The 12411-nt window shown below is 51.4% G+C and overlaps 1 protein-coding gene across 1 annotated transcript in view; it reads left to right on the top strand.

Annotated features, from left to right (window-relative positions):
- Positions 1 to 12411, top strand: part of LOC111158877 (collagen type XXIII alpha 1 chain) — a 308540-nt gene that overhangs the window by 151965 nt on the left and 144164 nt on the right. The window lies entirely within an intron of this gene.

Below are 12411 nucleotides of genomic sequence, written 5' to 3'. Positions count from 1 at the left end.
TGCTCCCTCACTTCTGACCCCAGCATGCCTGGCAATTCCTCATGAGCACGGGCGTGAGTGAAGAATCACAACCTGGGTCTCAGGGCAGGACACAGTCGATACTCAGGGAACAGACACAGGTGATCTCGTTCTTATTTCATCCTAAGACCTTATTTCCCAAGATGCCGTTTAAAGAAACTATGGAATTCTGTCGGTCTCCTTTCTCCTGGAGATCAGGAAATCCTGTCTCTCTCCTGGAGATCAGAAGCAAGCCCCTGTGTTCCCCACACACTCACACCCGTGTGTGCTCACACCTGTGGACCTTTCCCACAGGGATGGACAAGCCAGTGGGGTGACAGGGTAAAGCTCACCTTTTAAAAACAAAACAAAATGAAACTGCTGTTCTTCCTCTTTTCTTCCCAGCTCCCATTTTGTCCTTTCCAAGGGACAGTGAGCCCTTGGGATGGGCTTGCCACTCACACGCTCGGAAAATCGGAATCCATTTCTGGAATCCTTAGCAACAGCAGTAGAATTCCAGTGGGCAGAGGCCCTGGGAGTGAAGGCCCTGGTGAGATCACCGCGCGTCTTTATTAACTGTGTGCAGAGAAGGAATCCTTTGTGGGGAAGGAACCCCATCCCTGTGTTCACGGAAGTTCCCCCTAACAACAGTGTGGAAACAGGCTGGGGGAGATTGTTGGGGAGCTCTGCATTGACCAGGCAGAGAGACCAGGTGTCCCCAATGAGGAAGTGGGGGTCAGACAGGAACTCTGGGGTGTCCCCAGCATGGATGCTCCATGGACCTGGATTACCATGAGGCTCAGATCAAGGGAGCGGAGCAACTTTCTCCAGAGGAAAGGAGAGGAGCGGTACTTTACTTTTGGGGTGTCAGAGGGGAGCTGAAGCGTGGCAGTAACACTGGGCTTGAGGCAGGCTCGCTTGGGGAGCCCCGGCTCTGCCCTTTGTTGCACCCCGTGGGGTGCATGTCCCCAACCCCCGTCTGTAGAATGGGGACGCCACCCAATGCCCCAGGCCGCGTCTGAGGCCAGGGACTGCTGGGCTGGTAGCTTCTGCTTCTGCAGCCCCCATTGGGCAGCCAAGGGGATAAAAATCCAGAATGAGGCCTTGAAATAAATTGCCACAGGCCAAGAGAGTGACAGTGTCCTGGGAGAGCAAGAGCGAAGAGCCTGAGATGTCCTGTCCCTAGCCCAGCCCCAACTCCCAAGCTGGGTACTGACATAATGAGGTCAGGAGAAATGGCTGCCGTCCTGGTTCCAGGACTGGAAAGGCCTGGGCCCTGAGCAGAGGCTGCCAGACACCAGACCCCATCCAGCAGGCTGGGCTGTGGTGCCCTGCAGCGGCTCCTGAAAACAGAGCCCGGGCCAAAACTTTCCTTCAGTCCTCTTCACAAAGACTGCTGAGCAGCAGAATGGGGCCAGGGCCCTGGAGGCCATCCCTGGCTCCCTGTCCCTGCCAGGGTGGCCAGGGGGATGGGGGTGGGGTGGTCACAAGCCCCCCCACAGAGCTTGGCATGTGCGTGCCCCCCCCTCCCCTGACACCGCCCTAGCCTCCAGGGCCAAGGCACTGCAGGCCCCAGTGCATAAACACAAAGCCACTTGTCCCTCACAAGAGAATTCGTGGTTTCTGGGCCGAAACTACTAAAGTTTATGTTCAGCTTTTATATCATGACTCCGTGTAATTAGGTTTAATTGCCTGAAGTTTCAGAAAAATAATGAGAAACTTGTAGGGTTATGGGGCTCATCTCGTCCCGTTCCCGCAGCGTCCCATGACTTGAGGTTTTTAACGAGAAAAGGCTCTTGCATGATTTTTGGTCTAGGATGGCCTCTCCTTATGCTTGATCCCTTCAGTTTGAAAAGCGAAAGAGCGGGGTGCCTGGGTGGCTCAGTCGGTTAAGCATCTGCCTTCGTCTCAGGTCATGATCCTGGGGTCCTGGGATCGAGTCTCACATCGGGCTTCCTGCTCAACGAGGAGTCTGCTTGAGATTCTTTCCCTCCTTCTGCTGCTTCTGCCCCCGCTCACGTGCTCAAGCGTATGCTCTCTCTTTCTTTCTCAAATAAATAAGTAAAACCTTAAAAAATAAAAAAGCAAAAGAGCTGGCCCAGGGTTCCCTCTGGTTCCAGAAAGGGAGGGCAGTGGGATACCTTCTTGCCTGGATGGAAGTCAGCCTGGGAAGCCAGGGGCTGCCCTCCTGGCACACGAGGCTTGGTCTTCTCCAAGGACTTGTGATTCCATCTTACTCCTCTGCTACCTGAAAGCTGAGGCTTCTGAGACTACAGACGGACATGTCAGGGGTCAGGATGCCCATTTTGCTGCTGGAAATGCTGGGCTGGAGGAAAGGGCTTGGCCCCGGGCCCAACAGGTTTCCTGGCACTCCTTCCCTGAGTCCGGACTGTGGAGTCCAGGAGGGTGACAAGCAGACACCCACTCAGCCAGCCTTTGGTGGGTCCTATCCATGCCTCCTCAAGGGCCCGGGACAGTGAAGACACTTGTGTCCACCCATTGGGAGGACAGAGGCCACAGTGGCCAAATCCTGCCCCAACCACTGGCCACAGGTGGCATTCCCATTGCTGTGCAAAGGGTCCAGTGAGGGGTTAGGAGTCAGCAGACAGTTTCTTCCCAAAACTGTGGTCAGGGCCAAGGTGCGTAAGTGAGCACGGGGAGAGAAGGGTCTCCCTGCATGGCTGTGAGACATGGTTAATGCCCAGGACACTTGTTTAATTGAGTTATAAGGGACACATAATATTATATTAGTTTCAGGTATATGACATAACAATTTGACATTTGTACACAGTGGACCCTTAAACAATGAGGATGTGAACTGCTCGGGTCCACGTAACATGTGGATTTTTTTCAGTACATCCACATATGGCACTATAAATGTGTCTTCTCATTCTTGAGTTTCTTAACGTTTTCTTTTCCCTAGCTAACTTTGTTGTGAGACTACTGTATGCAGGGGCGCCTGGGTGGCTCAGAGGGTTAAGCCTCTGCCTTCAGCTCAGGTCATGATCTCAGGATCCTGGGATCAAGCCCCACTTTGGGCTCTCTGCTTGGTGAAGAGCTTGCTTCCCCCCACTCTCTCTGCCTGCCTGCTTGTGATTTCTCTCTCTCTCTGTCAAATAAATAAATAAAATCTTAAAAATAAAAAAGACTACTATATGCAACAAAGAAAACATACAAGATATGCATAAACCCTAATGCGGTGATTGGTAAGGCTCCTGACCAACAGTAGGCTATTAGTAGCTAAGTTACGGGGGAGTCAAAAGTTATATGTGGATTTTCAACTGCACAGAAGGTCGGTTCCCTCGACCCGTGTTCAGGGGCCAACTGTATGTCAGAAACGATCGCTGCAGTAAGTCTGGTTAATATCCATCACTACATGGGGCTGCCTGGGTGGCTCAGTCAGTTGAGCATCAGACTCTTGACTTCGGCTCAGGTCATGACCTCAGGGTCTTGAGATCGAGCCCCACATCAGGCTCCACACCGAGCGGGGAGTCTGCTGGAGATTCTCTCACTCCCTCTGCCCCTCCCCCCACTTTCTCATATGCACTCTCCGTCAGATAGATAGATAGATAAGATCTTTTTAAAAATGCAGGTGGGGGGGGCTGCCTGCGTGGCTTAGTTGGTTAAGCATCTGTGTTCGGCTCAGAGACGACGGTCGGGACGGAAATTCAGACTGCTCTGGGATTCCTGTGCTCTGCCTCTTCATCTCTCCCTCCCCCCTAGACTCCTGGCAACCACTGATCCTTGTCTCTCAAGCGTTGCCTTTTCCAGAATGGCTTGTGGTTAGAGTCGTATAGCCTGTAGCCTTCTCAGATGGGTTCCTTCTACTCAGTGGTACGCATTTCAGTTTCCTCCATATCTTCTTACGGCTTCGTTAGCTCATTTCTTTTTTTTTTTTTTTTTAAAGATTTTATTTATTTATTTGACAGAGAGAAATCACAAGTAGGCAGAGAGGCAGGCAGAGAGAGAGGAGGAAGCAGGCTCCGTGTTGAGCAGAAAGCCCGATGTGGGGCTTGAACCCAGGACCTGGGATCATGACCTGAGCCGAAGGCAGCGGCTTAACCCACTGAGCCACCCAGGCGCCCCAGCTCATTTCTTTTTAGTGTTGACTGATCATATATTCTATTGTCCGGCTGGACCACTGCGTAGGAATCCATTCACCTGCCGAGGGACTTCTGGGCTGCTCTCAAGTTTTGGCAGATACAAATAAGGCTGCTGTGAATAGCCACATGCAACTTTTTGTGGGGACAGAAGTTCTCAGCTCCTTTATGTAAATACCAAAGCGTGTCATTGCTGGCTCGTATGGTAAGAGTATGTTAAGTTTTGTAAGCCACTGACGAACAGTCTGCCACAGTGACTGTATCATTTTGCACGTTCAGCACCAATGAATGGGTTCCCGTTGCTCCGTATCTCTGACAGCATTTGATGGTGTCAGTGGTCTGATTTTGGCCATTCTGATAGGTGTGTGATTTGTACCACCCCGATGATGTCCGATGTAGAGTGCCTTTTTATGTGCTTATTTGCCATCTCTGTATCTTCTTAGTGAAGTATCTGTTAAGACTGTTTTCTTCTTATTGACTTACAAAAGTTCTTTGTATGTTTTGGATAGCAGCCCTTTTGCCCCTCTCTATCCCATAGTGCCTCCTGAGGAGTAGGTGAGGGCCAGGACCCCTCTTTGGTCCCTCAGACCGAGAGGGGTGCCTCTAGGCCATCTTTACACCCATGATCTCTCTGAGTCCTCAAGGTGGCGGGGGCGAGTCTGCCCTGTCTGGAACTCAGAGGGTAACTAACCTGCCAGGGTGAGCCTGAGCCATGACCGTGACCATTGAGGTTTAACGGAGGGATTGTTATTTTAAGAGTGTGGACCATTCATTCTGACCCGGAGGACACTGAGTGACTATAAGTGCTCAGAAGTCTCAGCTCTGAGAGCTGTTGGTAGACCCTCTCTTTTCTCAGCTCCAGAAAACAGCATTCAGTGTTCTCTCTCCCACGGATGTGTACAGTTTACTGCCTCTTCGAGGGCAGTGATGAGGCAGAGGACGAGACTGGGACCCAGATCAAAGAGTTCCCCCACTCCACGCCTCGCTGTTCTGTCTGCTTCTCGTGCAACAATGCTCACCCCGGGTCCTGGGCATGCTGGCCAGATTTTAGGTTCACACGACCCTTCCGAGCCCAATGCAATGAAGCTGCTTTCGCAAGCGTTTTTATAGCCTTTGTCCTGGAGAGGATGGAGGTGCTTTGGCACCTAAAGCCGGGAAAGTCACTGTGAGGGCGTGAGGCGTAAGTTGCCTGTCTGCAGGCAAGGGTGCTCTGTCTAGTTCCCACCCGCCCCGGGGCAGGGAGCGAGCTTGCACTTTCTCCAACTCCCCCTTTCTTCCTTCCTTCCTTCCTTCCTTCCTTCCTTCCTTCCTTCCTTCCTCAAGGAAGAGGGCCCTAGATTCCGATATTTAATCGCTGTGTGCTGTTCAGAAAATCATTTGACAGCCAAGCATCAGCATCCTCATCTGTAAAATGGGCTTTTTCCTGCCTCTTAGCCCTCAGCCCTCTTGGCTGAGGTGATGAGCCACAGCTCACAGACGCCTCCGCCCCGAGCAGACAGAGCATGCCGATGCTAGTGAGCGTGACCCCTTGATGGGGCGCCCTGTCCCCACCCTGCAGCAGCCTTCCCAGAGCCTCAGTTTCCCCACAGTCCAGCAAGGACAGTCAGTATACCTGACTGAGCAAGGATCAGAGGAGGAGCGGGAACATGCCAGGGCTCTCTAGGTGCGTTCATGGTCGCATTTATATATAATCACGATTTAATCATAGATGCTACAGGGGCTGTTTGTTGCGATTATGATGACCTTTTCAGGTAAGTGCTTTTCTGGTCATGGCTCCCAACTATAATTGCGGAAGGACGAGGAACAAGCAGGATATAGAAATGCAAAATGTCCATACTCCCAGCCTCCTCTGTAGCCGGCGGGGGATGGTGGCCAGCAGAGCTTGTTGGGGGTGCAGGGCAGGGAGCTGACATTCCTGCCCCTCCCCACCCATTCCTGGGATCTGTGACCCCGTGCCTCCTGAGTGGGCTCTGTCTCGGCACAGCCCCTGTCTGAGTCATCCGTGTGGCGGATGCCTCCTGGCCCTTCCATATTCCGGTCCCCAGAGCTGCATGTCTTCTCTGATTTGGTCTTTGCTCCCAGTTGCTCAGGAACTCTGTTCCTGTGAAACCTGGCTTTGTCTCCTCTGCAGCTGGGGGCAAATGCAGCTGTCTGCGGGACGTGTCAGGATTCCAGCAGGAACGTGGGGGTGGGGGTGCCTTCCTAAGATTCCCCGAAGACTGTGTTTTCGGAGCAGGGACTGGAACTGGAGACTGCGCCCGCCCTGCACCCACCATGGAGCACAAGGGGCTCATGAGTTATTTAAGTACTGTGTGTTTCTAAATCATGTTGGAGATGTGGGCACTGGAAGCGGGTAGTGTCCGTACGGTCTTAGGACTGGGGAGCATGGAGGGCCTGAGATCAAGCCCAAGGTCTCACCTTGGGAAGGGGCAAGAACATGGTCACCCAGTGAGGAGCTGTCAGTGCCAGGAAGAGCCCCTGGTGGGCACTCCCCCTGCCCTGTCCTTGTGCATCTCGCCCCCCTCCCCACTTGCCTCATGTAGATCCTGATAGGCCCTGAATCTCAGATTCTGCTAACAAATGACAGCAGGGCGGGTCCCTAGGCAAACCTGTTTGATGCCTGAGAAGAGGGGTTGGTTGCCTTGTGTTGACATTTTCATCCCTCATCAAACTCAGCTCCCGGCGCAGGTGTAACTATCTCCCATTTTATGGGTGCAGGGGAAAACAAAGCTCAGAGAGGCTGAGGGACCTGAGCGCGGTCACACAGCGGGTAACGGTGGTGTCTGCTTGGAAATCCAAGCCCTTCGAGGAGAGTCCCAGGGCACCTTCAGCAGTCCCTGGGCTGACCCTCCACCGCGTCTGTTCTCCTCCTATAGAGAAATATTTTCTTATGGAACACGCTCATGGGGTCAACCTGTAGCTCCAAAAGTGAGATTGTGACTGTCATAATCGATCGTGCACTTCGAAGATGGTTTGGGGTTATGCCGTGGGAATTTTCAAGGACAGCACCGTTTTTTCTGGCCCATTCTGTTTACAAAGAGAAAATCGAAACAAGAACAGATAGTTTTAAAGCCTCCCAGTGAACAAAGAACATCAGTTGTCCTCTCCTGGGCTGGGGTTCCGTGACCCCACTAGCAGGGAGGGGGCGTTCTGTTTTTATTTCTGCTTTCATGGGAGTTTTCCTTGGGAATGGAGCTCTGTTTCAAGTTCTGCACATAAAATGAAAACAACAAAGGCCCTGTGAGGTCAGGCCTTCCCCCCGGGGTGGGTGTGATGACCACCCAAAGCACAGGACTTGAGAGCTCAGTGTTTCCCATTGTTTGGGAGATTCTTTGCGCTTTTTAAGTCCCAAGCCCAACATCCCCCCTTGTGTGTTGCAGCCAAAAAGGAAGTAACATCTCACAACAGGGAGGAAGGAATTAGGACCTGTTCTGCAGGCCCTCAGCTGCTCTCTGAATTTGCAGGACAGCCCGGCAAAAGGGCTCCACTCATCCCCATTTTATAGAACAGCAAACTGCGGGACACAACATGATTTCCTGCAGGTCGGACGGCTGCTAAGTGATAGGCTGGGGCATTGACTCTGCCTGCTGGCAACGGAAGGCTTGGGTCAGCATTCTCCAAAGCTGCAAGCGGAGTGGGGAGAAAAAGCTGAAACCTTCCCACACTGAGGACCAGGCGATGAGTAGGGAGGCAGCAGAGCACCAGAGATGGGTGCCGAGTCTGGACCCTGCCACCTGGGTTCAGGTCTAGCACTGCCACTTAACGCCCTGTGATCTTGGGCTGTTGCTTTGTTCATCTACAAAAGGAGAAAATAATAATAGCAATACCGACCTTGTGTGGTTGGGTGGGTGGAAGGAGGTAATTCAGGTGAATAGCATCTAGCCCCAGCGCCTGGCCCAGAACAGATTTTCAGTCAATGGTTAGCATCCTTATCAGTGACTTCAGCCTTGGCATGGAAGGGCTGGAAGCTTGCCTGTTCTCCCCTGGTCCTGGGGCAGTGACGCATGGCGTGGGCGTGATCTTCAAAACGGATGCCCGGGCCTTTGAAGGACGGGGGCAGGGAGCAGACAGTGTGGGGGGCAACTGGGTGGGCTTCAGTCATTCTCTGAGTGTTTCCTGAGCGTCTCCTGTGGGTCAGACCTCAGAGCACTAAGGAATGAAGAAGGCAGGCAGGCTCTTGCTCTTCCAGGGCAAACATTAAATTTGTAATTGCCTGATCAAGTCTTAGGCACGATCCCTGGATCTCTGTAGTTCCGCTCAAACTGAAATCCTTTGTTTAATGGCCCCTGACCATGGCTTTAGAGTGAGGCCGCCTTTGGACGCAGACAAGCAGAGGATGAGATTCAAACCTGAGGCTAAGGCAAGAGAGCCCAGGAAACCTGCTAATAATGATCATGAAATTAGTAGTAATGATAGCAGCCAACCCTTATGGGGTACGTGAAAGTCCCCTACTTCATGGCTACTAGCCCATTCAGTGGTCACCACACTGAAGCAGATGCTGTCCTTTGTCCACAATGTACAAATCATGGAACCAAGACACGGAGAGGTTAAGGAACTCACCCAGGGTCACACGGCTCCTGGGTGGAAGAGGTAGGGTTGGAGTCCACTGAGGACAGGGCGTCAAACCTTCCAGGCACTGGGTCGTCCACGTAGGACTAATGTCCTCCAGCCCTGCCAGCTGGAGCGCTGATCCCAGGATTGGGGGAGGCCTTGCCAGAGGAACCCAGGACTAAAACGTGAAGCTCAACGAGTAACAGGCCTTGAATAAATTTTTTTAATTGAACCTGAAGGGAAAAGCATGCAGTTTTCTTTGAGCCCGAGTCAGATGTTGTCGGTGTAGTGAGGTTCAGCATGTCCTTGTTTCTGCGGGTCGTTTGTGATCTTTATCCTAATGGTAGAGACAGGCCACATCTGTTCTGCTAATGAACCCAGTCTCCTTGGCCTGGATAAAGCGGGGGGTTGGGGGGGGGACAGCGAGGGGCCAGGGGCATAACTACCTATAAAAACCCATCTAATCAGATATTGGTATTCCTGAGCATTCTTTGAAATGTCCTTTTATCGTCAAGGGTTGGATTTCTCTCGGATGCAGACCCCGTGGTTTTCTGCTATAGAATGTTCTCTTGCTGGGGGAATGTGGGATGGACTGGGGAGGCAGCCCTGTGGCTTTCCCCCAGACAGAGAATCTGGAATGGTGCATTTCTGATTCCCTGCCTTGCACAGGGCCCAGAAAGCACAGTTTTGCTATGGAGAGAGGTCTGATTCTTTACCTGTAGAAACACTGGCAGTGATGTAAGGAAACACACAGTAGGGCAGGGGGGTTTCCCAAACATTCATAGGAAGGCAGCAGTCAGCAGGATGAATCCTCCACAGTTAGAAGTTTGCAGGCGCACACGCGTGTGTGTGTGTGTGTGTGTGTGTGTGTGTGTGTGAGAGAGAGAGAGAGAGAGAGAGAGAGAGAGACTGTGAGTGATTTCTCTGTATGTGTGTCCATGCATCTGTCTGCATCCTGTGTCGTCCGTGTGGATGTGTGCGTTTGGATGTGCATATGCACACGTGTCTTGGGCGTGTGTTTGCACGTGTATTTGTGAGTCCAGAAGAGCCCTCCATCCGGGAGGAGTGTTTCTGCCTTGTCCCGAATTCTCGTAAGCGCCAGCCTCATTTTCAGATCAAAGTTGATTCCGTAATAAGAATGTTTTTGTTGCATCGTGACTCATTCGACAAGTATGTTTGTCAACAGGCCCTGGGCTGATGCTTACCCGCATGAAATCCCTTACTTCTGAAAACTCCCGGTCTGATGGGGAAGACTGATACCTCCAGGAGGGACAGGAGATGAATGGACGAGGCCAGACCTCAGGTCATGGGTTAGGTTGTGAGGGGCCTGGATGTTGGCCACCTCCTCTTGCTGAATGTGCTCCTGCCTGTGCTCCCCAACTCAGGAATCAGCCCATCCAGAAACCTGGGCCATCGGCAGCAGCTCCCACTGCAGATTCCATTCATCACCTACTCAGCTGTGTGACTTTGGACACGTTATTTAATTTCTCTGAACCTCAGTTTTCTCATCTGTAAAATGGGAATGATATTACCAGTCGAAAGGATTGAGTGAGAGCTTGAAAAATGGTTAATTCTACTTTCTATATGCACGCAGACCCCACCCATCTCTAACCCCACTACATTATCCTGGTCCAGGCTACAGCTCTTTCGAGGCCCTCTCCCCTCCACACACATTCCAGCCAGAGGACCCTCCAGCCAGCACTGCCACCCGAGGGGTCTTCCCTGAGGCACATCTGATCCAGACAGAAAGGGGAGGACAGGTGCTGATCACAGGCAGCCAGCCAGTGATGGGAGCAACCTGTGGGACTCAGCCATCAGGTCCCATGACTCAGCACCCTGGGGGCTTCCTGAGTGAGGCGGGCTGGCCTTCAGAGCCCTGTATCTTTGCCCATCTCTTAGGATACAAGCCTCTCAAGGACAAGGATGCTCACTGTCTCTCTCTGTATCCAGTGTCTGGTGAAGAGTAGGTGCTCGATAAGTATTTAGTGAGTGAATGAGTGAATGGGAAGGTCTGGACTGAGGGAGAGTGGGATCAGGGCAACAGATGTTGGATTGGATTTCAGGATTTCATGACCTGGCAGATTGCCTCTGAACCTCTGTCCCTGGTCCATAGCTGAGGGACCCTGGTGTGCCCTGCTTTGCCTGCTGCCCCTACACCCATTAAGTTGCATTCAAAGCCCTGCCCTCCCATCTCTCAGGGAAGCTCCCTCTGGCCCCCTCCCAACCCTGACATCACCTTCCCATCCCATCTCTCTCTGGCCCCGCCCAGACCTGATAGCTCCCCCTCCTCAGTCCCCTCTGACCCTGCCCAGTCCTGATGGCTCCTCCCCCAGAAGCTCCCTCTGGCGCTACCCCTCTGTCTTCAGCATCCTCCTCTCCAGCAGCCAGGCTCTTACCTCTTGAGGTCCAGGGCTGAAGGAGGCCACTGTCTGGTCGTTTGCCTCTCTGTCTCCACTGGACTGTGGATGGGAGTGGTGGCCTCCTTCCTCAGCATCCCTGTGCCTGGCAGGACTTCTGGCATAGCTGTGGCATCAAAGTGTCTGTGTCCTATCCACCTCAGTGACTGCCCACACTGTCCCCTTATGCTTTTTAGAGGCAGACAAGTTCTTAGAACAGAATTTTCCTCCTGTTTTCATCCCTGAGGACCTCCTAGCAGCTGCAGACCCTTGTAGACGTAAGCATGTCTCACACAAGCCCTGAATCCATTTTTATCTGTGAGGAATATCTGACCAGTAACTCCCGTCTTTTCCATTAAGTCGAATAAGATGTAAGTTTGACAGAGTGCAGTAACCCTTACAGCAGCAATCCTCAAAGAGCAGAGCCCATGGATCATTGAGGTTTTGATTTGCAGACCCTCATGATTAGTGATGGTGAGCATCTTTTCACGGGCTTGTGGGCCATTTGTATGTCTTCTTCGGAGAAATGCCTGTTCAAGTCCTTTGCTCATTTTGAATTGAGTTGTCTTTCTGTTGTTGGTTTGTCAGTTTTTTGTTTGTTTGTTTGTTTTTAATTGGATGTATATTCTAGGCATATTCTGGATACCCGACCATTCTCAGATGTATGGTTTGAAAATGTTTTCTTGGGGCCCCTAGCTGGCTCAGTCTGTAGAGCAAGCAGTTCTTGATCTCGGGGTCGTGAGTTTAAGCCACACGTTGGGCATGGAGCTTACTTTAAAAATCTGTCAATTTACTTTCTTGATAATGTCATTAACACAGAAAAGTTTTTAATTTTGATGAAGTCCAATTTATCTGCTTTTTTTCGTTTTTTGCTTTTGGTGTCCTATCCAAGAATCCATTGCCAAATCCAATCTCATGAAGATTTAGCCGTATGTTTTCCTTGAGGGTTTCATAGTTTTAGCTCTTATATTTAGGTTATGGATCTATTTTGAGTTAATTTTTGTCTGAGGTGTGAGGTAGGAGTCCAGCTTCATTCTTTTGCATGTGGATATCCAGTTCTCCCACCATCATTTGTTAAAGAGACTATTCTTTTCCCATGGGATCCTTGTTAAGATTTAAATTAGGGGCACCTGGGTGGCTCAGTTGGTTAAGCTTCTGACTCTTGACTTCAGCTCAGATCATGATCTCAGGGTCATTAGATCAAGCCCCGAGTCAGGCTCCATGCTCAGGGAGGAGTCTGCTTGAGATGCCCCCCCCCCATTTGCATACTCTCTCATTCTTTCGCTCACTCTCTCTTTTAAATAAATAAAATCTTTATTTTAAAAAAGAATTAAATTAGCCATAGATGTTTGGACCTTTTTCTGACT

This window comes from Enhydra lutris, unplaced genomic scaffold, assembly GCF_002288905.1.
Source record: "Enhydra lutris kenyoni isolate GAN:26980312 unplaced genomic scaffold, ASM228890v2 scaffoldscaffold64, whole genome shotgun sequence".
In the NCBI taxonomy this organism is placed as follows: Eukaryota; Metazoa; Chordata; class Mammalia; order Carnivora; family Mustelidae; genus Enhydra; species Enhydra lutris.
Note: the sequence above shows the minus strand (reverse complement) of the source record. Positions and strands in the feature narration are given on the sequence as shown.